A 24845-nucleotide genomic window follows, 5' to 3' on the forward strand; every position below is an offset into this window, starting at 1 on the left:
GCACAGACAGACCCCATCCCTGGAGCTGGCTGAGGCCTTCTGCTAGGGCTGTGCTGGACCTGAAAAGCCAGCCCCTGGTCTGGCAGGGTATGAAAGGTATCTGGTCCTCACCAGCACCCAGAGGAGTGTGACATAGTTGGAACCTGTTTGAAACACGTGTGGTGACCTGTATATAAGGTGGTTTGTCCCCTCTGAGTGTACCAGGAGTGCCCTGTGAGGCCACATGAGCAGGCAGCTGCTTGGAGGGGCCTCCAGGAGCCCGAGCCTGGCCAAGGCAGAGGGCAGGAGGGAGGTGGGCAAGCGGTGCTCCCATCCCTGCCTGCAGAGCAGCTCTGGCGTTCTGCAGCCCTTCCCCCATCTGCAGCCGGTGCTGCTGAAGCACAGCTATAGAGCAGGATTGAGCTGGAGCCAAGGAGAGGAGCTGGCTCAGATCTACCAGCTAAAAGTGAGCAAAGCTTTTGGGCCTGACTGGAATCTCTCACAAAAACAAACAAACAAACAAAAATCCTTCTCCAAATCCATGCTTCCCCCCCCCCCCCCCCCCCCCCCCTTTTTTTTTCCCTTCCCTTATTCTGGTAAAATCATTCCTTGCCTTTTCACTTGTTTTCCAGGTTTTTATCTTCTTTTCCCCCTTCCTGACTATATATAAATGTATCCCTGTATGTGTACGTACTTGAGATGTTTTCGGTCGGTCGTGGAAAGTGTTCCTTTCTGTGGTGTTTTCATTGAGACAATCAGGGGCAAAGTTCTTGTGGCAGTGCCAGGTCTAATACCACAGGAAGAGCTGTGTCCGCTGGAAATACCACAGAGAGTACAGAACCCGCAGTATTTTCTAAAAACACAACATGGTTTTGAAAGCAAGTCAAATACTGCAAAGTCAGCTCAGATTATTACTTTGTCTTAAATTGTTTGTTTGGCTTTGTTTTATTTTCTTAAAAGGGTGCTGAGGAACACTGCTTACGTTAAATCTGGTTTTGCCACCGTGCCCTTCCAGTCAGAATCACAGCTGTGAAGTGATGGAAATGCCATGATTGCATCACTTCTAGTCCTGTAGAGACGCGCGGTTCAGTCAGCAGTCTGGGTGCTGCTCTGCCTTCAGCTTTTGTAGGCGCCGTGTCTCGTTGGTGTTTGCAGTTGCTCCTGTGGCATTCAGTGACAGCCGTAGCTCTGCTTTCTCCAGAGCTGTACCTGGGAATGAGTCCTGTGAGATGCAACGTGCTGCTCGGTGCATGAGAGTCTGTGGGATCGAGGGCCCCAGTCTTAAAGAACGTAGCCCTGTGGGGAGCAGAGGCAGGGAGCAAATCTGTGCCATTGGAACGAGTGCACTTCTACCCCATCATTGGCACAGCACGGGTACGCTTTTCATTTCCTCCTCCACTGTGAGAAGCAGTTTGGGAAACACCAATTTGATCTTTTTGTTTATGAAGGCAAATCATGAGCACAAACAAACTATTGAATGAACTGTTTCTTCATAGAAGTCTGTATTGCAAGAGATTTTAAAATCTCAAAAGAAGAGTTTGGAATACGTGGGGAAGCAAGTGGTGAACGCTGAGGTTTGGAAAGGCATCCTTATGTTTTTGGAACTGCTTTCTTCTGCAGCAAGAACAGCCAGCTCTGCGTGTTACCAAGTAAATGATTTCCCAGTGACAGTGAGTTAGCGGTGGTTGTTGTGCAGCAGCTGACAGCTGGGCCCTGGAGCCGGAATACTCCCGGGTGTGTGCAGATGCTGTGAGCTGTAAGAACACACCAGTGGGCTGTGAATGGTGCAGAGCCGCGAGTCGCAGCCTTCTCTGGGGATGGTGGCTGTTACTGCACTGAGCGCTCAGGCTCCAGCCTGGGGGAGTAACTTCGGTTGCTTCGTGTTGGATGTCAATTTAAAAGTTTCTCCTGTTTTCACAAGGGCCAAACTTTAATGCTGCTTAATTATGTCCTGTGTTAGCTCTGTTCTTAGCTAAGAAGTCTTGTGTAGCCTGGAACAAATCTTTAAAAGGCCTTCAAGGATCAATAGTTCTCAATCATTAATAAATGAAAAAGAAGGAAAATATTGCATAGTTCATTGTACACCATTTCAAAGGCACTGTTTGACTGAGAGAGGAACTTGGTAACTGTGTGGAAAAAGCCCAAGCCAGTGTGTAAACAATGTGAATGTCATCAGGGAAGTCTAGGTGCTGCTCCCTGGCCGGGATATTTCTGCAGAGATATAATCCTTTTCCTCTTTGTCTTTCATGTGTCAGCATGGTTCGCTCAGGAATTTGCTGTCCTGCCCTGCTGTCACGGTGGCTGAGGTCTGTCGCCTTTCCTGAACTTCAGCCTTGCTGTTCGTGTGAGGAGCAGTAGCACAGTGGTATGGGGCGGTTCTCATCAACAGGATCTGCTGCTTTTCTGCTCGCTTGTCCTCAAAGGAAGGCTGTTTTTCTCTCTCCAATATCAGGTTATAATCCAGTTCAGCTGCCATGTATTTTCCCAATACTTTCCCAGTCGCTGATCAGTAAGATGTGCATACATGCAGATTCTTCCTTTCTAATTAGCTTATTCCCAATGACCAGTTGATTCGCTGTCATAATCCTGTCTTATGTGGCCTCACAATCCTCTTGCGCCTCTTCGTCTAAGTGATACGACGCAGTCAGGTCCAGACAAAAGCATACAGACAATTCTGTTTCTAAAAATGCACTTATTGCAGGTTTGAGGTCGACACATGTCAGCACTAAGCAAAGCCCTCATCTTTTCCCAGCCCACAGTAAATATGACACTCCTCATTCAAGGCAGCTCTATCCGCCCCTGTGAGAGTCTGGGAAAACAGGCCCTGCAGAGAGCCTGGGGGCCAACAAAACAGGCTCTGTTGGACAAATTAAGTAGCAGAGCAGAAGTTTTCAGAATCTATATGGTTTAACAACAAATCACATAGAGTAGGCAGCGGGAGCCTGAATGTGTGGTATAAATGAGGCATTTTGTGTGCACTTTTCTTCAGGTTCCTTAGATAACCAGTTGTTTATTGCTTTATAAAATTTTCTAAATAAACCCATAAAAATGAGGCAAAGATGAATCAAAAACCAGATAGCACTCAGTCATGCAGGGAAGGCACGGGTAGCAAACGTAACCCCAGCTGTCCAACACCCATCTTAGTGCTCATGTTTGTTTATGTGCTACATGCCATTTTCTGCCAAAGTAAAGATTCCCATCGTCCTGGTGGCTTTCTTTGATGTCCAGCAGAGCAGATCCCTTGTACATATGGAGAAAACTGGAAAAATCAGTGTTCTGCCATACCTGATGTCCTGTTTCCCTAAAAGAGCATGAGGAGTTCTCACCTCCTGCTCTGCCCTGCTAGCCAACCTCTTTGATGCTGCAGACTCCAGAGCATGGCCCAGCCTTGTGCATTTGTTGTTTCCCTGCATGAACAATTCAAATTGAGCTAATAGAGGGTAGGCAGCAGGAGGGAAAAAGAGAGCTGTGCTATTGATTGTACCATCTCACACCTGTGGACACCAAAGATGGCAAGTTGGACCTGGCCTTGGTGGCAGTAAGGCTGGACAAGGTGTGAATGGGTTCAGAGCTCATGCTTCTCGGAATGGGAGTGGGATTTGCAGCACTAGAGGATTTTGCAAGTGGATCCAAGGTCCGTGGATATTCAAGCTCCTGGCTTACCTGCACTTGTGTCGGATTCCTCCCACTGCACCTCTGGCCTGGCCAGCTGGACTTTGCTTCGGTTATGGCTGGGTTAGAAAGGAACCAGTCCACGGCATTCTTGGTTGTTTCATCTTTTTTTTTTCCTTTTTTTTTCCCCTGCACCAGTTTGTGATCTATCACCTATTTCTTTCCCATTCTCAGCAGACCTTGCTAGGCCATGGACCTTACAGCTCATTCCCAGGGCTGGGCCCTACGTTTCTGTCTCCTGGAAATTTATGGCCATTTACTCTGTGATAACTGCAGTGTAAAACCTTCTTGCTCGTGGGAAAGGTGTATACTGCTGTGTGCGTGCATTTGCACTGAATACCATGCCAGCAGTGTATTAAGAAAAATGTCTTTGAAAGTAAAATAGGCCAAATAGATTGTAATCTTAACTGCTTTATGGTTCAGATATTGAACCAATTAGCAGCTATCAGAAAAGAGCACAAGAACTCTAGGTGCAGATGGAGAAGTTTTATAACTATATCTTTTGAAGACCTTACACTGCCCCATCCCTGATGAGACTTTTACTGACTGGAAGTTACAAATGTTTTCACATCAGGAAGTCCTTGGAAGTCTCCTACTTTGCTGCCAAGACCCAGCCCAGCTTCTCCTTAGCTGATAAAATACAAACGCCTGAAATGGGGAGGAGAGCAGCCTTCTGGGCTGCTGTAGCTGGGAGGGAACAAGGAGACCACCAAGTGGGAGGGCAAACCGACTGTACTGAGAGCAATGGAAACCTGCTGCTTTAGTTTTGAAATGCCATTTGGGTGCTTTGCATGAAGTACCTAAGCTGACTTCTGGCTGGGCATTACAGAACTTGTAAACAGAAAAATAAATAAATAAATAACGCTTTCCTTGATGAAAGTTTATGCCAAATTCATTGGTTTCTTTGGAGCCTTTTGTTAGGATGAGTCCTGTCTTTAGTCATTGCACTGCTAAGGCGAGTCAAGTAGGCGTGGAGTGAGGCTGCATCATCAGCATGCGGGCAGGGAGCTCAGAGCCACTGAGGTTTGCCTGCTGTGCCAGAGCAGGTCCTGCAGCCTGACACTGGCTGTGCAGTGCCATGTGTGACGAGCAGCAGAGCAGAGTCACGCTGCCTGGGTAGCTGAGCAAATAAACAGAGAATTTACAGCCCTTTGGTATACAAGCTGTGGGATTGTTACCTGAGGCTCTCAAAACGGGAGGCGGCCTGAGCTGCACGTCATGCGTGGCTGTGCAGGCTGCCCTCTGCCTTTCTCTGGGATGAGCTCTGTGTGCTGCTGTGCGGCTGCTTTTTTTGAGATCCCTAAATTCACATGCTGACTTTTGAGATTACTTTTCAGTCAAGGCATGGTTGTAATTATATTTGAAGTATTAGAGGCCTAAAGAGCCAAAGTCAATATTTTTTTTATGACCTGTTTAATGCCAAACATAAAACATGAAGATTTGATTCCCCAATCGCTTTTGCATTTTTATGCTTTGAGTTGGAGATGGCAGATTTTAGAAGCTGAATTTCAATAGTAACACATTTTGGTTTTGATATCCTGATCTATTCTATTTGTGCATCTTCTTAGATTAACAGTTTTTTCCCATTCTGCTTGCTCGCTATTCTACTGGCTGGTGTAGCAGTGGATTAAGGACAAAATAAGCAGATCAGCAGAGGGGCTTTGAACAAACAGGATTTTGGCCTTTTCTGTGTTCTGGGGTCACAGACAGTTACTGCAGTGGGAGGGATGACCTGGGTTGTGGAGGTCACTCCTCTGCTATTATGGGCAGCCACAGCATTAAATGTCTGTCATAAATGCATCCTGTACCATCTCAAAGCTAATTACTTTTCAGCCGTTCCCTGTTCTTATTAGAAGGTTGTTCCAGATCCTTCCTCTTCTGAGGGTTTCTAATCCTCTTTATTTCAAGCCTATGCTTACTCATGGTGAGTTGATACCTATTTCTTCTTCTGACAGGGTTTTACTTTGGCTGCTGTAGTTATTTTCCCTCCTTGCTCTTTTTCTGCCCCAGCATTCTGATAGAGAACAGCCATACGTCCTTCCAGCCTTCATTTTGCATACAGGCTTGTACCTGGGCTTACCCAGGGAAAGCAGGAAAAGGGCAGGGCGGAAGGACTCTGCCCATTGGAAATGCAGATACTTCTGTCACTGGATATGCTTTGCACTTGTTTGCTGTTCAGAAAAGCTTGCCAGTGCTGCTGATGGGTGCGGGGTCAGATCCAACCATGCTGGACCCAGTAACTGCCTGTCTTCAGTCTGTTGGAAGTGCTGCCTTCTGCTACGGCCAGTGCTGTTTCTTTAGTTTGCTCCATGCCTTATATTTGCTCTGTAAGATGCTGCCCATCATGTTGTTGATACAGCACAACCATGCCCCAGTCTGTGAAGAGGGCTCCTGGATATTTGGGCAGTGCAAATAAACATGCATAGCGGAGTTGGAGAGAGAGCAAAGCTGCAAAGGCACTTGAGGCTTTCCTATTGCACAAACAGCAATAAAAGTTGTTAGAAGGTGCCAAATCCAGCCAAAAGAGGCTTGATTTAGGTCTCCCCATGATCCCTCAACCCCTTGGTTAGCTGCAGAGACACCTGAGATGTGGTCTCCTTAAAGTGCTTTGTAGATCACAACCATCTCATGCAAGTCCTCCTCTTTGTATTATATTCCCTGTTAGATTTTTTACTGTCCCATTTTCTTTAGACATCATGTTTGCTAGTTAGTAGTGTATGAGTGATAAAAATCTGTCCTATGTAAACATGTAGCAGCTTTTCTCATCCCCCCCATCCGAACTGTTGTTTAATTGAGCAGCCTTCAGGTCTGCAGACTCCATTGATTTATTTCATGCAGGCTCTTTGTAGCGGTCTGTGTTGTTACTATGGCAATGGGAAAACATAAACAGTATAAATGAGTAATGGCAATAAGGAATTGTTAGCTGGCAACAGAGATGATACATTTTGACCCTTTGTGAGATTTCTTTATTGTCTGAGGACAGACAACAAAATAAAGGGATGGTTTTCATCCGTCACAGGAACAACATCCAAATGGAGAATATGTCGAATTGGGAAGGGATGCATTAACCCCAGAGCAGCCTTAGACCTTTGTTACCTGTGACAAAGCTCTGGGGCCCAAGAAGACGTCTAGAAAAATGTTGGATGACTTGACTGCTATCAGTCTGTCCTGGAGCTTGAGCTGTTCTGGCCCACAACTGTTTCTGCAGGAATTAATTGCCATCTGTAAGATGTTGCTCAGAGGTAGCACCTCACATTGTTTTACCTCCCTGACAGGTTCCAGTCCCCATCAGCTCCTTCCAGCAGGACAGGCAGCATCACTGCAGGACTCATCTCAACCAAACGGATGAGCCCAGGGACCTCGCTTTGCCACATGGCTCTGCGAGTGGTTTGCAGAATCCTGGCCCGATGAAACCGCAGCCTGTGACTTCAGAAATGTAATTGCTAAGCCATGTGAAAAGATTAAAAATGAAAAGAGTTCACTCATGCAGACCCTGAAAATTCTGTTCTGAGCATGGCCTCTTGCTGGTGTAGGTCCGGACATCTCAGAGGAGCTCAGGGCAACTTGTGTTTGCCCAGAGATCTGGATGTGCAGTGGGTTATTTGTTGGCTGCTCATTTGGATCTGCTCACAGTGCTGGGGTGAAGGGTTTTTTGCTACATTTGCTCTCAAAATCTATCTCCCCAGATTCAGTTTAAGCATAAATCAAGTTGCAAGTCTAGATACTTGCTTCGTATAGACTTCTAAAGGAATAAGGTTTTGCACAGCAGGAGCAAAAAGTATCAAAATCTGTCATCCATGTTTAAATGAATTTGGGTCCTTGGATTAATAATTGTAAACATGGTGGAATAACGACCAGCGACCTGATAGGTGTCCAAGGTGAACAGATGATGAGATCTGTGCTCAGCCTGTGCAGTGCCATTGTTGCTTTTCTTGTTTGTAAGGAGTGGGATTTTAATGTCATCTGTTTGGGATGCTCGATTGTTTGGTGCTGTAACATCCAGAAGGCTGTTGGCAGTGAAACATACGTACTTCAAACCAGTGCAGCTGTGAAAAGTGCAGCTTCCTAAATAATTGTGTAAAAAGGGTCAGGTCCTCACCTGGGTCAGTGGTAAGTTTGCCTCAGAAGATGTTGAGTTCAATTAAATTGCCCAGGCGGGCAAAATTCAAGACTAAAAGCACTGGAGGTGCCTTTCTTGGCATGCAGGTTTAGAAATCCTGGTATGTGTTGGGCTGACATTAATGCCTGGCATGTGTGACATATGGCATAAGTCACAATGGGAAGACTATAACATATTGTTTCTAAAAGCTCAAAGCCTGTTTTGGTGGGCTGTAGTTTCCTGCTGGTGCAGCTGAGGGCTGTAAGAGCTATGCCTGTTCAGGCCAGGACAGCATTCTCTGCTTGTTCATGTTGCATCTGTGGGAACACAACCGCTGCTGCACTGCTTTGTTGGTTGGTGTATGGTGAGTCAGACAGCAGAGAGACGGAGTATGGATTTACCAGTACCAGTATCACGGAGGTGCTGCTGCATTTATTGCCTAGTCCCGTGAGAGCACTTGCTCTGTCTTCCTTGGCTTAGCTGCAGGGAAGTTTGATACTCAATTTTTTGCCTTTTTTTTTTTTTTTTTTTTTTTTGCTGTAAAGTCAAACCCACAGCTTCCTATCAAACAGAAATTACTCTATTTTCAACATGATTCAAAGCTTACCTGATGCTGTACGATGTGCGCACACAGCTTTTAAAAGCTTTGGTTGATCGTGGCCGTGATTTCCTATTTAAGCAAGCTGTGTACTCTAACCCATTCCCTTATAACAAGGCAAGATAATAGAAGAAGCATTTTTCTGTTCTGAGCAGTCATTAGGCATTACACAGCCATTTCCTCTATTCTTTCTGATCTGCCAGAGTCTCATTCAGACTAAGTAAGATAAGTAAAGTCTATGGGAAATGTAGTTACACAGTTACCTCCTGCTAGGATTTCTAGTGTCTTTACTGGAGCACATAGTTAATCCCAGCTGTTGTAATAAATATCCAGTGAAATTCTCTTTAGGGACTGACAAAATCAGTCCAAGCGCAATCCTAAGAACAAGATGTAATTCATATAATTTGTATAATGTCTGGGTTGTCAGACTGAAAATGAATGCATATTATAGACTTCTTTGTGTACAGCACCAAGCCATGATTCAGCAAAGCAATCATGCATGAACTTAACTTAAACATTCTCTGGATTTTGGTAAGAGGCAAGCAGGCATTCACACGTTGCCCTGAGCACAGTCCCCTCCTCGTGGGGCTGCAGGGCTGCCTTTTTTAGCAGAAGGGCTCCCGTGGACGTCAGTGGCTGTGCTCTCTGGGCACTTCCTAGAAACTGGGTCTGGCTGCTGGGAGCTGTCTCCTGACCCAGGCTGCAGTTTGTGCTCTGCAGGCTTACCTGGTTCTGTGCTTGCTGCTGTAGAAGGGCATGCATTAGAAGCAGCAGTTCCCACCTTTGGCCTTTGTGCTGCACGTTAGCCCAGGTTACTTGTCTGTCTGGGACTGTCAGACTGTGTGCTAAGCCCTGGGTTTCCTGATTCTCATCTCCCTTACAAGAGGCAGCTCTGTACTTGGGAACTGGCTGCTGAAAACAGCCATCTGAATATTAATGGAGGGCTGGCTTCAGGAGCAAGACTTAATCAAGCTGATCCTTGCCCTTTTACCCTGTTTTGCTGAGTGCTTAATGCCTGTCTTGCTCAGATCAAAGTCCTACAGCAGTTGTGACCCATTTCTGCTGCACTGTGCGGTACTGCCAACTCCAGAGAATTAAAAATCACTATTCCAGTAAAAAAAAAGTGCTCTGGGCTTGGGAAATGGATTTATGTTCAATAAAAGCACACTTTGGTTCTCTCTCCTTACATTCTGATGTTTGAATCCTTAGGATTCAAGCAATTCAAGGTGGGTTTTGTTTGTTTGATTGTTTGTTTTTTGCATCTGCAAGAGGCAGAAGTAACGTTTTTTGCCAGGAAAGCTGGTAATCTCATACAGCTCCATAGCCCCAGGCTAAGGCTGGCCCTTAGGCCTTGAGGAAAAGAGCAAATATTATGAGGTCCCCTAAAGAGATGCTAGATGTGGTAACGTTGCTACTCACTGGTGGAGAGAAAATAATGCGTTCTGGGGAGAATACGCAGCCAAACTACTGTTAGGAAGAAAATTCTGTCCAGAATTGCTTGGGTTATAAAACCTTGTCACATCGGGGTCTGGATCTTTCCCAGAATGCTGTTTCTGAGCTCTGAAATACTTAAAGAATGATTTCTGCCATGTAAAAGGGAAGAGAGTGTGTGAGAGACCACCTTCACTTTACACTCTCTACATAGCATTTCATACAGATTTTAAATTCTCCACATAGAAACATTTGCTGTTCAACGGAGTAATTATCATTTCTTCCAGAAGAGAAGCACTTCATGCGCAATTCCATATGGTGATGTGAAGCACTTTGTGAGTCACAGACGCTAAAGGATGTCTTGGTTCTCTTTTTTAGCAAAGCCACGGTTTTCAAAATGCACTCATTATTTCCCTGTGGTGTGGGCACCCGTGCAGCAGATTTTTGTGATTTTTATGTGATCCTTTGGTCACATCAGCAAGATGACATTGTTTATGGCCATTTTCTGCTTCTTAGTGAAAGACTGGTTCATTGCTTATCAATGATTTTCCTTTCCGTGTTCAACCCTTGCTGTCTGAGGTCTCTTTCCCGAAGCACAGGTTTCTTTATCCCCACCTTGAAGCGACGTAACGCCATCCCTGCAAGCCATTCCACGCATCCATCTAGCCAGAAACATTGATTTTTTTGTTCAAACTCTTCCGCAATGTCAAAGAATCTTAAAGTATACATTCCTAGTATATGACCTCTCTGGCTATATGGTGATTATTAATATTACAGAAGCGAGTAAGGAAATGACATCAGTCGATAAGATGGACTGTGCAATAGCAGAAGCTTTATCCACACTGAATACACTATTCATTTGCACAGAAAGATCATTTCTCAATTCAAAGAGGAATATTCTAATTTAAGGTCTAACTTCGGCCATATGTCAAAATCTGTGTAGAAACAAAGCTTAGCACTGTGCAGGGTGCCTGTAAGAAACACATTCGCCTTTGTGGATGGGGGAAAGAAAGAGCTTCGGTTCAGTCTGTTTGTAATTTAATGTAAAGTGACTCAAAATAGGTGTAAAACATGGGAAATGCCATAGCGAGTGGCCTCCAGGTTAGCTCTCCCAAAAGCCCTGCCTAGGAGGTTTTATTGCTCGTTTGAGCTGATCAGAAAGCGCCGTAACATCGCGCTGCAGAAGTACAGCTCCAAAACGTACTTCTATGAAACAAACCATTGTGTAAAAACTCAGTTGAATGTAGGTGATAGCAGTGATCATTCCAGATGCAGAATGAGAGAGACGAGTCTCTGTTTAGCCGCACGGGAAAGGCCAGGAGCTGGCGGCCTGCCTGCAGGGCCAGTCTCTGTGGTGCGGTACTGTAGGGACGGTGGGAGAGTGCTCTGTGTCCTGTGCTGTACCTGCTGTGAGGGCCTCGTGCTGGGAAGGGGAAGGGAGGTCTCACAGAGGATGGTGCTTTTTCAGCAGCCCCTCGAGGGCTCCATCAGCAGATGGCCGGCGTGGCCACCCACCCTTCCTACGCAGTGCCGTTTTTGTGCTCGCACACAATAGCGTTCCGTACTTCCATTTATATTTGGAGCCACGTGCTGTCTGACTTTGGTCACCGCATTCACCTCTGGTGACATAAATCAGTGCTTCACAATGGGAAGCCCTAAACAAGCTCAGTGTGTAGAGATGGGCTGTATGGCCGTGGAGCTTCGCTCAGTTCTGTCACAGCGCTGTCGCTGCAGGTCAGGGCCAGGTGCCCGTCCCTATCTGTGCATCAGCTGTAAGGTGCAATGGAATGAAAATATGGAAAGGGAGCTGTGGTAAAACAGTGTTTTCATCCTGGCAGGCTTTGCAGAATCCCGGCCCTCAGATAAGTTGTTAACTTTTTCACTTTGTTGTTGCACCCAATTGGACGTCATTCTCCGATAAATACTTTGGCGTTCCTCCAGACTGATTTGTTTATTCTTGGAAGTGTTGGTCAGTCACATATATTTTTAACCTTCTTTTATCCAAAGTTAGAGGAGGTTTGTGAACAATTAGCCCTGTCTGCCTGCAGACGATGTGGTGCCCTGGTTCCATGCCTGTGCCCGCTGCTGAGAAGACCAAGCCACGTCCAAAGCTTTCTTTGACAGATCCCAGGAGCAATCTCTGCAACCTACAGCCTGCATTGCACAAAGTGAGTGCATGGTGGGGTTCATTCCTGGCCCCAGTGCAGTCAAAGCAGCTCAGGGTCTGCAAATTAGCACCTTTGTTAGCAGCTGAGCGGGGCAGCTGAGGCCTCAGTATGATGGGAGCAGCGTCAGATGCCGTGTGATGCACAGACATGCAGCGTCCTTTCTCTGGTTAGGACTTAATGTGTTGTGGGAGTACTAACGTAAGCTGTGAGCCAGCGTAAGCTGCTTGCTAGCTCCCATTCCGTCACTGCCAGCAGCTTGCACCTGTGGTGTTTGCTGGAAGTGGCTTAGGTGTGCTTGCAACACCCTCACTGCTGGCCTGAGCCAGCCAGGTTCTGCCTACCTGCATCTCTGTGCTGCATGCCCACATTCACTTGTAGAATCTGAGGGAACAGAATCTCCCCTCGTTCCTTACTCAAGCAGAACACTCACTGCAAATTAGTTTTAACTCTGCCGAAATCACAAATTAATTGAAACCAGGAAAATCCTGATGTAAGTAGAGTGAGGAATGAGAAGCAATTGGTTGTCTTTCTGTTCTTTTTTTCTAGCCATTTGTTAGCCCAATGCCACTTGCCAGTGTTTTGGGAGAACTAAGTCTGCTTGTCACTAGAGCTGCGTTACAGACAGCTCTGGCCCTGTGTTGTTAGCTGTGTCATTTGCCTGCAGCACTGACATGGTTCTTGGTGTGTCCGCCTCCCCAGGATTGCATTTTACATTTTGTGTCTCTGAGGAGAGGAGAATTTGGCAAGGAGCACTAAGAAGCATCTGGCTTTTCCCTCTTCTCTCTCCTACTGAGAGTGGACAGATCTAAATGTAGCTGCTGATTTTGATCGTTGCAGTCTGTTCTGCTTAGATTTTGGCTGGCAGTGTTACCTGGGTAGGAGGAGTGTCCCGAGATTGTACTTATTGAATTGCATCCTCTCAGGGAAACATCTTTTGGTAAGATCCCCAGATTTTCCCAAGCAGTATCCTGGTCTGTTTGTCATGAGCTCCTCAAGAACTGGTTTAGCCTAGGGCTTGATACACTACATCCCTTTGAAAGAAGTAGCTTAATGGCAATGTGAAAGAGCTGAAAAACGATGTGCCTCAGTGGTCTCTTTACGGTGGCTGAGAAGGGATGAGGTTTTTTTCTGAAGGATGCCATTTTTCTTGATACAGCTGCTTGGGATGTAATAATGGGGCTCTGTGTTTGTGGTCAGTGGTCAAATATTACTCTTCACGGTTAAGGGATCGTTAAATTGGGCAGAGATGGGCAGAATGACGTTCAGTCAGAGCAAAAAAGCCTTCCCCTGCATTTCCTTTCTGCTGGCAGTAACCTGGCTTTGAGTCACTGTATGCCCAGCTGAGAGGTTATTTTTTTGGATCGGGTTTGACATTTGCCCACAGCTGGAAAATACGAGAGGAGATTTCACAAAGCAAATGCTGAAATACATGAAAGAGATGTCATGCCTGCTCCTCCCTCCCTGGGTGGGGTGTTGAGCTGGCTTCTTATCAAAGTGCTTTGGCAAGAATATATAAAAATATATGTTATTGTTATTGATGGTGGCATGATCATAATGAAATGGCGCCTGCATTTCTGGTTCTGCTGCCTGTACGTTCACAGAATTTTGTCCTCTTTATTCACAGCAGCTTTTTGTGTCCTAAAATAATGAGAATATTTACAAAATACTCCAAATGTTAACCACACGAATTCTTAAAAATGATGTCTTCATGATCACATAGGTAAAGATTTGGGATCAGATCTCACGCAGACCAAATTAATGTAGTTCCTGGATTTCCAGGGAGCAGCTCCAATTTGCATCAAATGAAGATCGCTCCCTGCTTCATTGAGACAGTAATTTTCATGCAGAACACACCAGACATCACAGGATTCCAGTAGTTCCGGCCCATTTGTCTGCTGCTGCTAGGAAGTTGTTTACTCTTTTGTATCACTCTGTGCTGACGTCTGCTCACTGAACAATGTCATCAAATTTCCTGTTTTTTGGCTTGTGGAAAGTAGCTCCCCCACCTTATGCTACAGCTCTGCAGCATGGAGAGCGGTGGAGCCGGATGCACCCAGCAGACAGGATGTAAGGTTAAATGCAGCATAGCTACATAAATAAAGTAGGTGTTCAGCTGTAAATGAGAGCTGCCTGCTTATTGTGAGGATAAAGCTGACAGTTTAAATGTTGAGCCATGATAAAAATCCAGGTTTGTTTCAGTGATTTTTCTAAATGGCGTTTGGATTTCTTATTTTATTTTTTCATGAATACATTTCTCTTGCAGAAGGCTATCAATAGGTTCCTTCCTGAGGCAGCCAGGTTTGAACCTTTGAAAGGTTCATCATTTGGTGCTGTAGGATGTATATGTGAAACCACCTCCATCCAGATCTTGTGAAGCATTCTGCAAACTGTTGAGCCTGAAGCTGCTGCTCTTGCTGTCATGCTGGGGCAGAGAACTGCCAGCAAGGCGTGCAGCAGCACTCCTCTGCTAGCTGGCTGAGATCAGGAGTGCTGACATGCTGCCAGGGGCCTGATCCCCTTACGTTTTGGTTTGCTTGTGTTTTGGCCAGTGGCACAGGGTTATTAACTTCCCCTTGGACAAGAACCAGTGATGAGCAATGCAGTCCTTAGTTCAACCGTTTTTCCAGGCAATGTTTTGGGCAGCTTTACTCGATCATTCTGACAGCAGCACCCTGTTAGCCTCCTGTCATGCAGAACACAAGGAAGCACCTATTGGAAGAAAGAAACAGCCTTTGAAAAATAGGGCACATGGTGCACCTGATGGTGCTTGCGTTGTATTTCTCTTCTGTAGGTCTGTCATGCTGCAGGTGGTTTCCCCATCACCTCATCTCCAGATCCTATTTCTATTTTGCCCAAACAGCTTGTGTGGTTGGCTGAGAGCAGCAGATCACTTAACGAAAGCAGGTCTTCTAAGGAATCTTCTGAAGTTTTCTATTTTAAAAAACAAACAGTTTAGAGTTACTCCACAGAGCAATGGAAGAGTGTTATTTCTGTCTGTGTATCTTTATGGTCAGAAAGTGCCACACCTGGTTCCCACACAGTCCAGAGATCCCGTGCTTCCAGCATCCTGCTTCACTGGCAGTCAGTGTGCAGAGAAGTGAGCTGGATGCAGTGCCCAGCTGTTGGTATCAGTGTGAGTTTGCTTTGCATGCCCAGGGCTTTGGTTCCATTTGCAGTGGGATTGTCTTGCTAAGATCACACCAATCCCTAAATGTGAGCTTTCTCCAGGACTGCCTGCCAGGCCAAGCAGGATGAGACACGGCCAGCTTTCGCTCCAGGCCGTTAAACCCTTGCAATGAAAACCTTGCACACCACACAAGTAAAAATAAAAAAGTTGATCTGGTCCTCGTGTGGACCTGCCCATAGCACAGGACCACATCAGTCACCTTCCGCTTTGGAACGAGCTCTGTCTGTGCTCAGGGAGGCTCAGGAAAGCCGCAGGAAAGGAGACGGCTGCAGACAATGAGCGCGGTGCCTAGGCAGGGGTAACCTTCATCCAAACAATTGGCAGGGCCTTCTCTCTCTTTGTTTCTCCACTGCCCTTCTTCCTCTCTGTGTATTCCCTGTTCCCTCCTCTGCATATTTTCAGAGGTTCATCCTGCACCCTCGTGCCCTCCTCCCATCAGGTGACAGCGGTGGTGTTTGATTATTTTGACCTCTGCCCCTCCATCATGACCTCGTTTGCAGCCCTGACCTCTCCAGTTCCTCCTGGGGCTCCTCACTTCCCTTCCCCTTTGCAGCTTCGGCTGACGTTGGAATGCTCGGAGCATCCCGTGCCTCTGGGCACCATCATCTCCATTCTTCCTGGGCCCTCACCCAGGCCCCCAGGAGAGCTGCTGCCTCCTATTCCTGATTACATTTCTTCAGAACTTGCCTTCGTGGGGGAGATTTAGAAGTACAGGTGCAAGCTAGAACCCCTGAAAAGCTGTCACTTATTTTATTTCTAGCAAATAAATTCCAGATGTTTGTCTCTGACTCTTGGAGTGCTGATGGAATCAGCCTGGGGCTCTGGTTGTAGCCTGGCGGTAGAGGTCAGAGCAAGGAGAGAAATGAACACACACCTCTGCCCGTGGCTTGCAGTCACAGGGATTGTGATTTTCCGGCCAGATAAAGTTGGGAGAGTTCCAGGTGAGACTCTGGGGGAACTGTGTGAAGAAAGCAACTGATAGGCACTGGGTTAGTAACTAAACTAAAAATGAGAATGAACTTGTATGACAGAAATGCTGGAAATAATAGAACATTTCAAGAAGAAAATATGCTATCATGCACTGCAAAAAAAAAAAAAAAAAAAAAAAGAAAAGAAAAATTCAAAAGTTCTGTACTTACCAGAAGGTGTTTCTTGATGCAGACTGTGCAAAAAGCTGCTTGTTATGTGGGAGACATTGCCTTCAGTAGTGCTGCTTGGAAGGCTGCAAATAAATTCTTTCTGGAAAAAATAGGCAGCCAATCTAGTGGTAGTCCTGGAAATTCTATGTGCCATGCAAGTGTTTAAAAAGGTGTAATAGAATAGGTTAGAAGTACAAAGCAGAATTGCAATGCAAAATCATCAGTTAACTATTAAGCTGTCATAGACGCTATGAAGTTACGTCCTAAGGCTCTGCTGAAGTAGGAAGGTGGTATGTGGAATATGGCTGGAAACAGCCATAATTCCATGTCTGCAGCATCAGAGAAATTATTCCTAGCACAGACACATTTCACTTGTAAAAGGAAATAAAATAAATTAGTCCTAATTGGTTAAAATGTATGAGACTTGTTACCACTCAAGGAGTACATGAGTAACAGTGACAGGGCTTAGCATTGTAAAATGAAGAGAAGACAGGAGACTGCAGTATCACACTTTTGTACCTGTTAGGTTTACTTGACAAAAGCAATTTGCAGGTAGTCATTCATTCATTCAGCATTCACAGCCAGCTGTGTGGAAAGGACACGGACAGCAGCAGCTGTGGAGCTCCCATCTGTATTGGCATCCTGGTCAGCTTTCCTGGTGCAGGGCTAAGAAAAGGGGATGTACACAGAGACAGGGCAGGTTCAGGGCTCCAAATGCATTGGATCATCTCCATTTAATAGCAGAAAATTGTTGATTGTGTCACGGAACCACCGCAAATCATACATGCTTCATCTGGAAAGTATTTCTGGGTAGAGCCTCATATTGCAGCCTGCAAATTTTGTTACTCTGCTTTGTGGAGAACATGCTGTGAGCAATTTATATCTAATGGGCCGGTGGTTTGATGCCACCTCTAATATTTTCCTGCTGTTCTAGAGGAGGTTTGTTTGGTTGAAAGACATTTGAATGTTCTTAAGCAAAATTAAATTACAAATATAACTGGATTAGATTATGCACCTCGTACTATACTCTGAAGTCATCCAGGGTACAACATAATGGTTCAAATTAGGCAGTGAAGAAACAGAAGTAAACCTTTGGTGCTCCGCGGCTGCTTGCCTAGACCTTATGTGTTGGTGGCTCGTGCAGTTAGTCAAAATACATTACTGTCGCAGTGCAGCACGAAAATTGCAAAGTTCAACATCTAGCAATACAGCATTTGTTGTGTCTTTGGAGGATAAGGACAGAAGAGATGCAGAAAGATCTGCTAATCACACAAATACGAATGCGGTAAGGCTATTCGTCCCGGCTCAGAGGAACACACAAACACATAAATCAAATGAAACATCTCATGATTGATAAAGGCTTTCCTAATCAACAGCACTGCTCTCTCCCGTGCTTATAGCAATTACAGCCTTATGTTCAAAGTTCACAGAGGACGAAAAAGAAATCAGGTGATCTAAGTAATAAGACTTTCCAAGAATCTGATTTACATTATCCTTCAATGAGTGTATAGGATGTTTTTTTTTTTTTTTTCTGGTTTTCCAATTGACCTTGTAGTGTTTCTTTGCTGGGAGGAGAAGGAGAAAGAAAACAGGTGCGTGCAGTGGGTGCTGCGCTCAGCTCGGAGCCGCGCACGTTCCTGCAGTGTGCTGCAGGCTGTCGGAGCAGCTCTGCGGCCCGCACGGGGCTGTGCAGATGCAGCACAGGGAGGACAGCAGGGCTCACAAACGAACATTTCCTGCTAAAATTTCTGGTAAAATCTCCCTGCCAGAGCTATCAGCAGTCTGGATCACTGTCTGGGAAGAAACACTTGGTGCAGGGGAGGAAGAAGGAAATAGTGACTGTGAACTTGTTAATGGTGTCGCCAGACAGGACTTTAATGTCTCTTCTCCCTTGTTTGTGCTTTGGCGTGGAGCTCTCTCACTCACACCAGAAAGCCTGGGCCCGCTGCATCCATTCAGAGAAAAGACAGGAGAGTGAGAGAGCTTATCCAGGAGGGGAGCATAGTTTGGATAGTTGAAAAACAGATGAAATGAGCTTCCATCTTGTCAGGTGCCAGCATTTGTATCTCAAGGGAGATCGATTCTGGACAGGTGCCAGTTTTCCTTGCGACTGATCACCTTGCTGTGCACGGATTGACACCACTTTAATGTATCACAACCAGGACCTCTTTCTTCCATGTGGCTCCTTCTCCTGCTTCATTGGTACTGCGTGAGTAGGATGAGGAGCTGCTAAGAGATGCTGTGCTGAGCTCAGAGGCGCAGGGCTCTTCCTGACAGTTTGTGGGCCTGTGGCAGGGTCTGGTGACCTGTTACTGGAAGAGGCTGATACAGCTTCTGGAAAAACAGATTCCAGACATCCTACCCATGTCATAGGGAATGGAGCCACCATTTAAAACTGGTTGTCCAAAGAGTACTTGAAGGGCCAGGTCTGCTTGACCAGATGCAGCTCTTCACCACTAGCAGCTCTGTGCTAAGTGTTGGTGATTTTATTGTGCAGTTATCTGTGCAGTTTGCAGGCAAGCTGTGTAGTCAGTGCATGTGTTTACATTATGGATTTATGCAGTGTTTTTTCACCTTCTTTTCTTGGCCTGCGATCTCCCCCCACGTTACAGACCTTTCCTTCCCAATCTGCTGTGCAGCAAGGCTCTCTGAAAGCTCCGCTTACTATCATAACCAGGTAAAAGGATCTGATGCACGTATCTCCAGATGCTGTCTCTCTTTCCTGGAAATCTCAGGGGTAAATAGGAGATAGAATTTATATGAGGCTATTCAACATCAGTATATTACGATCTGCACTGTTATGGCTCTTGTACTTTGAGAAATACAAACCTTAGATGTGGGAAGAGTATATCCAGACAGTTGTGTAGTCAACGAACTTCACAGTGGGCAGGGTTTTGCCTTGCTGGCTGTTAAATACCCAGCTGGATTTGCATCTCCATTAACGGCCACAGTGGCTGTTAAAGGGCTGTTGATTAAAAGGGAGCGGCTCTGCTGAGAGCTGGGTTCCCAGCTTTGGTCTGTGAAACTTTCCTGGGAGGTGGTAACGTACTGGTTGCTTAGGCATTCCTGGAGGGAAAAGCACGCTCCGTGCTAGCTCATTTTTATGCCAGCGGTGTCACCTTTGGCACGTCAGCAGCTCTTTGGTAAAGGGAGAGCTGGGGCTGTGCAGATTATTTCTTAGCAAGCGTAGTAATGCAGTTAGATTCTGTAAGTAATGTTTTGAGTTAAATAAAAGAGAGTGCTGGAGCGTGCCTGCCACAGATCCAGATAGAGTGACGTTGTCTTCGCCAAGGGAGCTAAAATGAAAAGTGGAATTCTGATTATAACGAAAAAATCCGCTTTAGTGAAGACATGCAAAGTACAGGGGGATTGGTGGAGCTGTAAAAAGGTTCCACTGTACGTAAGGAAAATAAAACACCCAGGGCGATCCCATCTACAGCGCGTGCAATGTCATATTTCAGGAGCGCTGCGGGCTGGCAGAAGCGCGGTGCGTTCCCGACCCCGGCATGAGCACAAGGCCTGTGTCGGGTTTCAGGCTACCCGGTAGGTCCTCCGAAATGAAGAGGCATCTGTGTGAGAGGAAAGCAGCCGCTGGTCCCCCTGCTAGGGAAGTTCTGAGTGGGCAGAAGAAAGGAGGGATCCCAGCACTCTGAAATACGTTTGACTGTTTTCTTCCCTGTGATAAAACATGGAGTTGTCCTGTTGGAGCGGGCTCCGGTACGATCATGCTAATGAACGCTGGGGAGCAAAAGAGAGGACACAGTGCTATGAGTTTCCTAGTATTTAGTTTAAAGGATGTCTAGAGTGTGGTTGTAATCTCAAGTTTTCTGAGAGGTACTGGAGATAAAGTTCTCCATTCATAAGAGGTTTGAATGCCAAGAGGATCACTTCTGGTTTTCTCAGTTATTAATGGACAGTTGCATTCAGTAAATAAAAATCCTGAAATGTTTGCTATCACTATTGAACATTTCCCTGTGCTGATCTGTATTCTTTCACGGTAGTGAGTGGCAGCAGATTGAAAGGATTATTATGGTAGGTAGAGCCTGAGCTGTCTTTCCCCACAGTTTAATGCTTCAGGTTTGCCTTTCAGTGAGGAAATTTATACACAGATTTTTCTTGTAAAATGTTCTACGTTGTTCAGCTGGGAACACAGGGGCTCCCAGGAGGCAGGCTGTGCTGTCAGCCTGTTGCACACTCGTTTACCTGTGCTCTTTTTATAATGTGGTGTTGCTCTGATTGTACATTTGCCAAAGGCTCAGGTTTCCACCATGTCAGCATGAACAATGAGTTGTTAATGGCAATAGGAAAATAAACTTAGCTCCTTAATAAAGGGAGGCTCAGAATGGAGCAGAGATGTTCTAGAAAACCTAACAGACCCACTGGCAGGTTCGTGCTGTTTTGTGCTGCACTTTCTTGCTTTGCTTGGTCTGTTTGTGGCAATTACAGTGTTGGTAGATGAAGGCATGAAAATTTGATTTGACACAAAGAAACAGTATTTGGAAATCTTCCTAATAGACTGGAATTTCCTTTTAGATACTGAGCCTATTCAAATCCAGATGGTTCAATGAAAATGCCACTGAGGTCCATATGAATAAAGCAAAAAATAAAGCTGACAGTGACAGTGATGGAGATCTACTGTATCCCGATGTGTCTGTAATCATCTCTAAAATAAAACTAAGAAGTGGGAGCCACTAGAAGGAAGAGAACTGGTCAACAAATATACAACAGATTAGCGCTTATTGCGGCACTCCGGGATCTTTTGGCTTCTGTGGAATCACAAGAGAGCAAGCGGCTTGAATATTATTAAACAATAGAACTACTGTGCCGTATTTAAGTCTCCCAGAGTGCTGTGCAGCTCAACTGTGAAAGTGCAGGCAGCAAGAATTTCCCTCTGGGCCAGAAGAATGCAGTGTTTGTGTGGAAGCGTCCACACAACTGGGGGACAGGAAGTAGTGATGCTGCAGCTGGCCTGCAACATTCATACACCTGAGGCAGCAGGAAGGATAAGTTCTTTTGGAGCTGGACAAAGATGTTGAGAAAGCCAATGCTGGATCTATTTGCTGGCAAACCCCAATGTACCCCAAAGTACTGTGAGCCTCTGATTTTAGATGACTCTTCCCCTCTGAGGTGCCGGATATTCAAGCCGACACTTCAATTTTGTTTAAAACAAATAGAACAGAGTAAGTTGCCTGAAGATACCCTCTCTTTTCATCTGAAGCAATTCAATTTCTGCATTTTGCACATTCTTAAACTGGACTCTCCAAAAAGACAAATGCTTAAGAACCACGTTTAGCTTTGAAAAGCTGAAACTGTTCTTACTACTTTTTTTTTTTTTGCCTTGATAAAGGCATCCATTTGTGCAACCTATGTATAGAAAACCGTTATTATAGGGTTTAAAAAATTCTTCTAAAGTACAAGCCAGATCATTTAAGCTGCTGTTTTTCTCTTTAGCGCAGGATATAACTACAAATGCTCTACAGCATGTCCTCACCACACAGAAATATTTGGCTATAGTTGAGTGAGCATTCCAGAGATCCAACGTGGGGAGAGCCCGCAGCCTCCAGCCAAGGTCTGTGCGTATGTGGCCTCTGCGGAGATGTTCCAGGAAAGCTTCCAGTCACAGTGGGCAGCCTGAGGGGAGACCCCAGTGAGTCAGCTCAGGTTTTAAGATGGTGAAGGTGTAGGGCATTTTAAACTCAGCGCTGGTTGGTCATAAAGGCATTTGACAAAATGATGATGATGGACCACAGACCAATGTTAAAGGCATTCATGTTTCTGGGGTTGTTGTAGAACATTTGTTTCACATTTTTTCCAATCTAATGCAGAACAAAGACAAACAGATGGTATTTCAAGCTCAGTGTGCTTGTGTATATCAAGCAGATCTCTAAAGGATCCCTGGGTCAGGGAAGTGCTGCCGTAAATGCCACTTGCTGGACCTGAATATCTTCTGATGTGAGAACTGGTTTCCATTCAACAGTGTTCTCTGGTTAGAAAACATCATGTGGATTCGTGAGCTGCCTCTGCGGGTTTGAGATCCATGTGATTGTGCTGTAGGCATCCTAAGCGTTAATGATATTTATCATTTAAATATCCTACCAAGAGCTGAAGGAGTCCTTGGAGCTGTTGGTGTGTTCTGTGTAGAAGTTCTGACCTTTAACAATGGTAGAGGTTACTGTCTTCTTTTCTGTTCTGTAATTGTACAAAGCTGACCGCAGAGCCCGCTGGTCTGGGCCAGAAGCCACCCAGGCCTTACCACATTGCACATAATTATAAAAGTCCCTTTGGGACAGCATTTTCTTTCTTCTTTTTTTTTTTTTTTTTTTTTTTTTTCCAAAATAATGAAACGATTCACCTCTGATAATGTCATGCTTGCAACATGATAACAGTAATTTCGTATTACAAATATGGGCAGATTTTCCAAAAGGTGCAGAATGGGTTCTCAGTTGTGTCTAAAGCATGCTAGAAGGCAGCAAGCCCGATTTCATAATGATATTACTCCAGTTCTGTTCTAATTTAGCTTTATGTATTGCATTGGACTAATCCTGAAGCAATGCAGATGGGAATTAGATCCAGAATACAACAAACAGTGTACATAGTTGAAGGTGTCACCAGGAGCTCAGGAATAAGAGCATGGGTCCCATGGCTGGTATGCTTAGCAGCCTCACTCAAGAGGCAGCTCATTGAGCTCCATAGAACTTCTCACAGAAACTGCAAGCTCTCCAAATTCTGTGTTCCTAATGGTGTGAATCAGAGGCCAGAGCTTGCCTCCCAAGAGCTAATTTACGTAAAACTGGTTCACAACTGTTACTAAAACTTCAGCAACGGAGAACGGAGGGTACGTTATCTCATTGCCTGCATTGGTTGCAGTATCATCGTATGGCAGCATCGTAAATAATTCTTGTGGGAATTAATTTAATACTGAAAAGAAATGTTTTAATAAAAAATATCATGCCAGAATCTCAGGTGATCTTCAGACCTTGAAATACAGATCTGACTCCATATTGTTTTGTTGACAGATGCATCACCGGATGTAGAATAAACTCTAGATTTCATAAGAACAAATTGCACTGAGTCAGAACGCTGCATTATTTAAATTGTCGAGTCTGTGACATTTGTCTACGTTTTTTAATGAAACAAAAATAGGAAAAGATATCATGGGATAGAATTAACAGGTTTCATCCGGGTTGAACAGCAGTTTTGGTAAATGTTAGCTGCCTTCCAGAGCTCTGTATTTCAGCAAAAAATAAACTGACCGAGTACAGATTCAGGTCTGTAAGAGCCTGGCTTGCCTCCATCCTTGACTCTGTAGAATGAAGGCAGGTAACTCCAGGTGCTTTATTCCCTCCTGTTCTTTACTCTAACTGTTCTGGCCTCCAAACGGCCAAAGGAGTAACTCTGTGTGGCCAGACTTTATAGCAAAGTAAATCCAGGTTATTCTCTTTGTGGAATTGCTCTGATAGCCGATGGGCTACTTTCTGCCTTCCAGTATCCACACGTGTTTGGCTGAGGTTTTGGAGAACTGATGTTATCGTGTGGAATTCAAATTTCTGCCATTAATGGATTCCAAAGGAGTTGAAATTCGAGGTATGATCTAAACCTGTGAGTCTGAGCTTTCCTTTTCAGGGGTGATAAATCTACGCTTAGCACAGCAGGTTAAGGAAAGAGATGCTTTTTCCTTCGTAAAATTCATCCCTCTGCTTTTCTTAGCATAATCTGAATTTTGAGTATTCCAGCAGTCCTCGTGCTCTGAGCATAGCATGTTTTGGTGTTTGGCTCTTGCTGCGCTGAGTCAAGTCTTCCCATACCAAGTGCATGGGCAGAACTCAAGTATACATTTTAAAACTAAATAACACACATTTTTTATGATGTGTTAGAATATTGATCCGAGTAAAGTGATGATTTTTTCCGATGGTAGTCCAATAAGCCCAGTGATGAAGTCTTATATCACTGTAGTTATCCACGTCCTAAAATAACGAATCAGAGCCTTAGGGCTGAAGTCTTTATTTGAACGGGCGGTTATCTGGTATCAAACTGTTCACCATTTCTCATTGCCTGCTTTTGAAACCTGGATGTTAGCTGGTTGCCTCAGGCAGCCCAAGGCTCTGCTTTAAAACATCCCACAAAAACTTCATGAAAGAGGTGACCTAAGAACATAGCTCTAAAAAAGAAATGTGTTTGCCGCACCATAGCGGGAGCGCTGCATGGGAGTTAATGGCCAGAGGGCGCGGGGGGCTGACGCTGCCTTTTAGTTTGCTCTCCTCTCCAATTGGTAATGGTAGGAGAGGCACGCTGGAGGGAGCCAAGATGTGAGACCTCTAGCAAACAGAGACCTGCGGAATGCGGGCTGCTTTGATGTGTCCCGCGCTCCAACCAGGCAGTTTATCGCCACAGGGAGTGTGCAGATCGAGCTGGCTTTATGTCCACCCTTCAGTCCTTACTATATTTATTCACTGGGCACACTCTGCAAGGTTTTTGTAGCTGTAGGAAGGAAAAAAACCCCAAACAGCAGCCACCATGAACAGACCGTTCCTGTCAATTTTGTCCTGGTAAAATGTGAGGAATGACCGATGGT

The 24845-nt window shown here is 45.2% G+C and overlaps 1 protein-coding gene and 1 long non-coding RNA gene across 12 annotated transcripts in view; one reads left to right on the forward strand and one right to left on the reverse strand.

Annotated features, from left to right (window-relative positions):
- Positions 1–16445, reverse strand: part of LOC112533163 — a 23226-nt gene extending 6781 nt beyond the window's left edge. The window contains exons 1-2 of the long non-coding RNA XR_005862789.2: positions 14771–16445; positions 674–14656 (exon numbers count right to left, since the gene is read on the reverse strand). This is a non-coding gene — a long non-coding RNA (uncharacterized LOC112533163). The remainder of the gene's footprint in view (positions 1–673; positions 14657–14770) is intronic.
- The window catches only part of PDE8A (phosphodiesterase 8A), a 141503-nt gene that overhangs the window by 71278 nt on the left and 45380 nt on the right, over positions 1–24845 (forward strand). The window contains exon 1 of one of the 11 annotated variants that reach the window (XM_046899152.1): positions 11920–23857. The exons of the other annotated variants lie outside the window; for them this stretch is intronic. The gene's annotated coding sequence lies outside the window, so the exon portion shown is untranslated. Of the gene's footprint in view, positions 1–11919; positions 23858–24845 lie in introns of those variants that run through there. 11 annotated transcript variants of the gene reach the window in all.

The sequence above is a fragment of the Gallus gallus genome, chromosome 10, assembly GCF_016699485.2.
Source record: "Gallus gallus isolate bGalGal1 chromosome 10, bGalGal1.mat.broiler.GRCg7b, whole genome shotgun sequence".
NCBI lineage: Eukaryota > Metazoa > Chordata > Aves > Galliformes > Phasianidae > Gallus > Gallus gallus.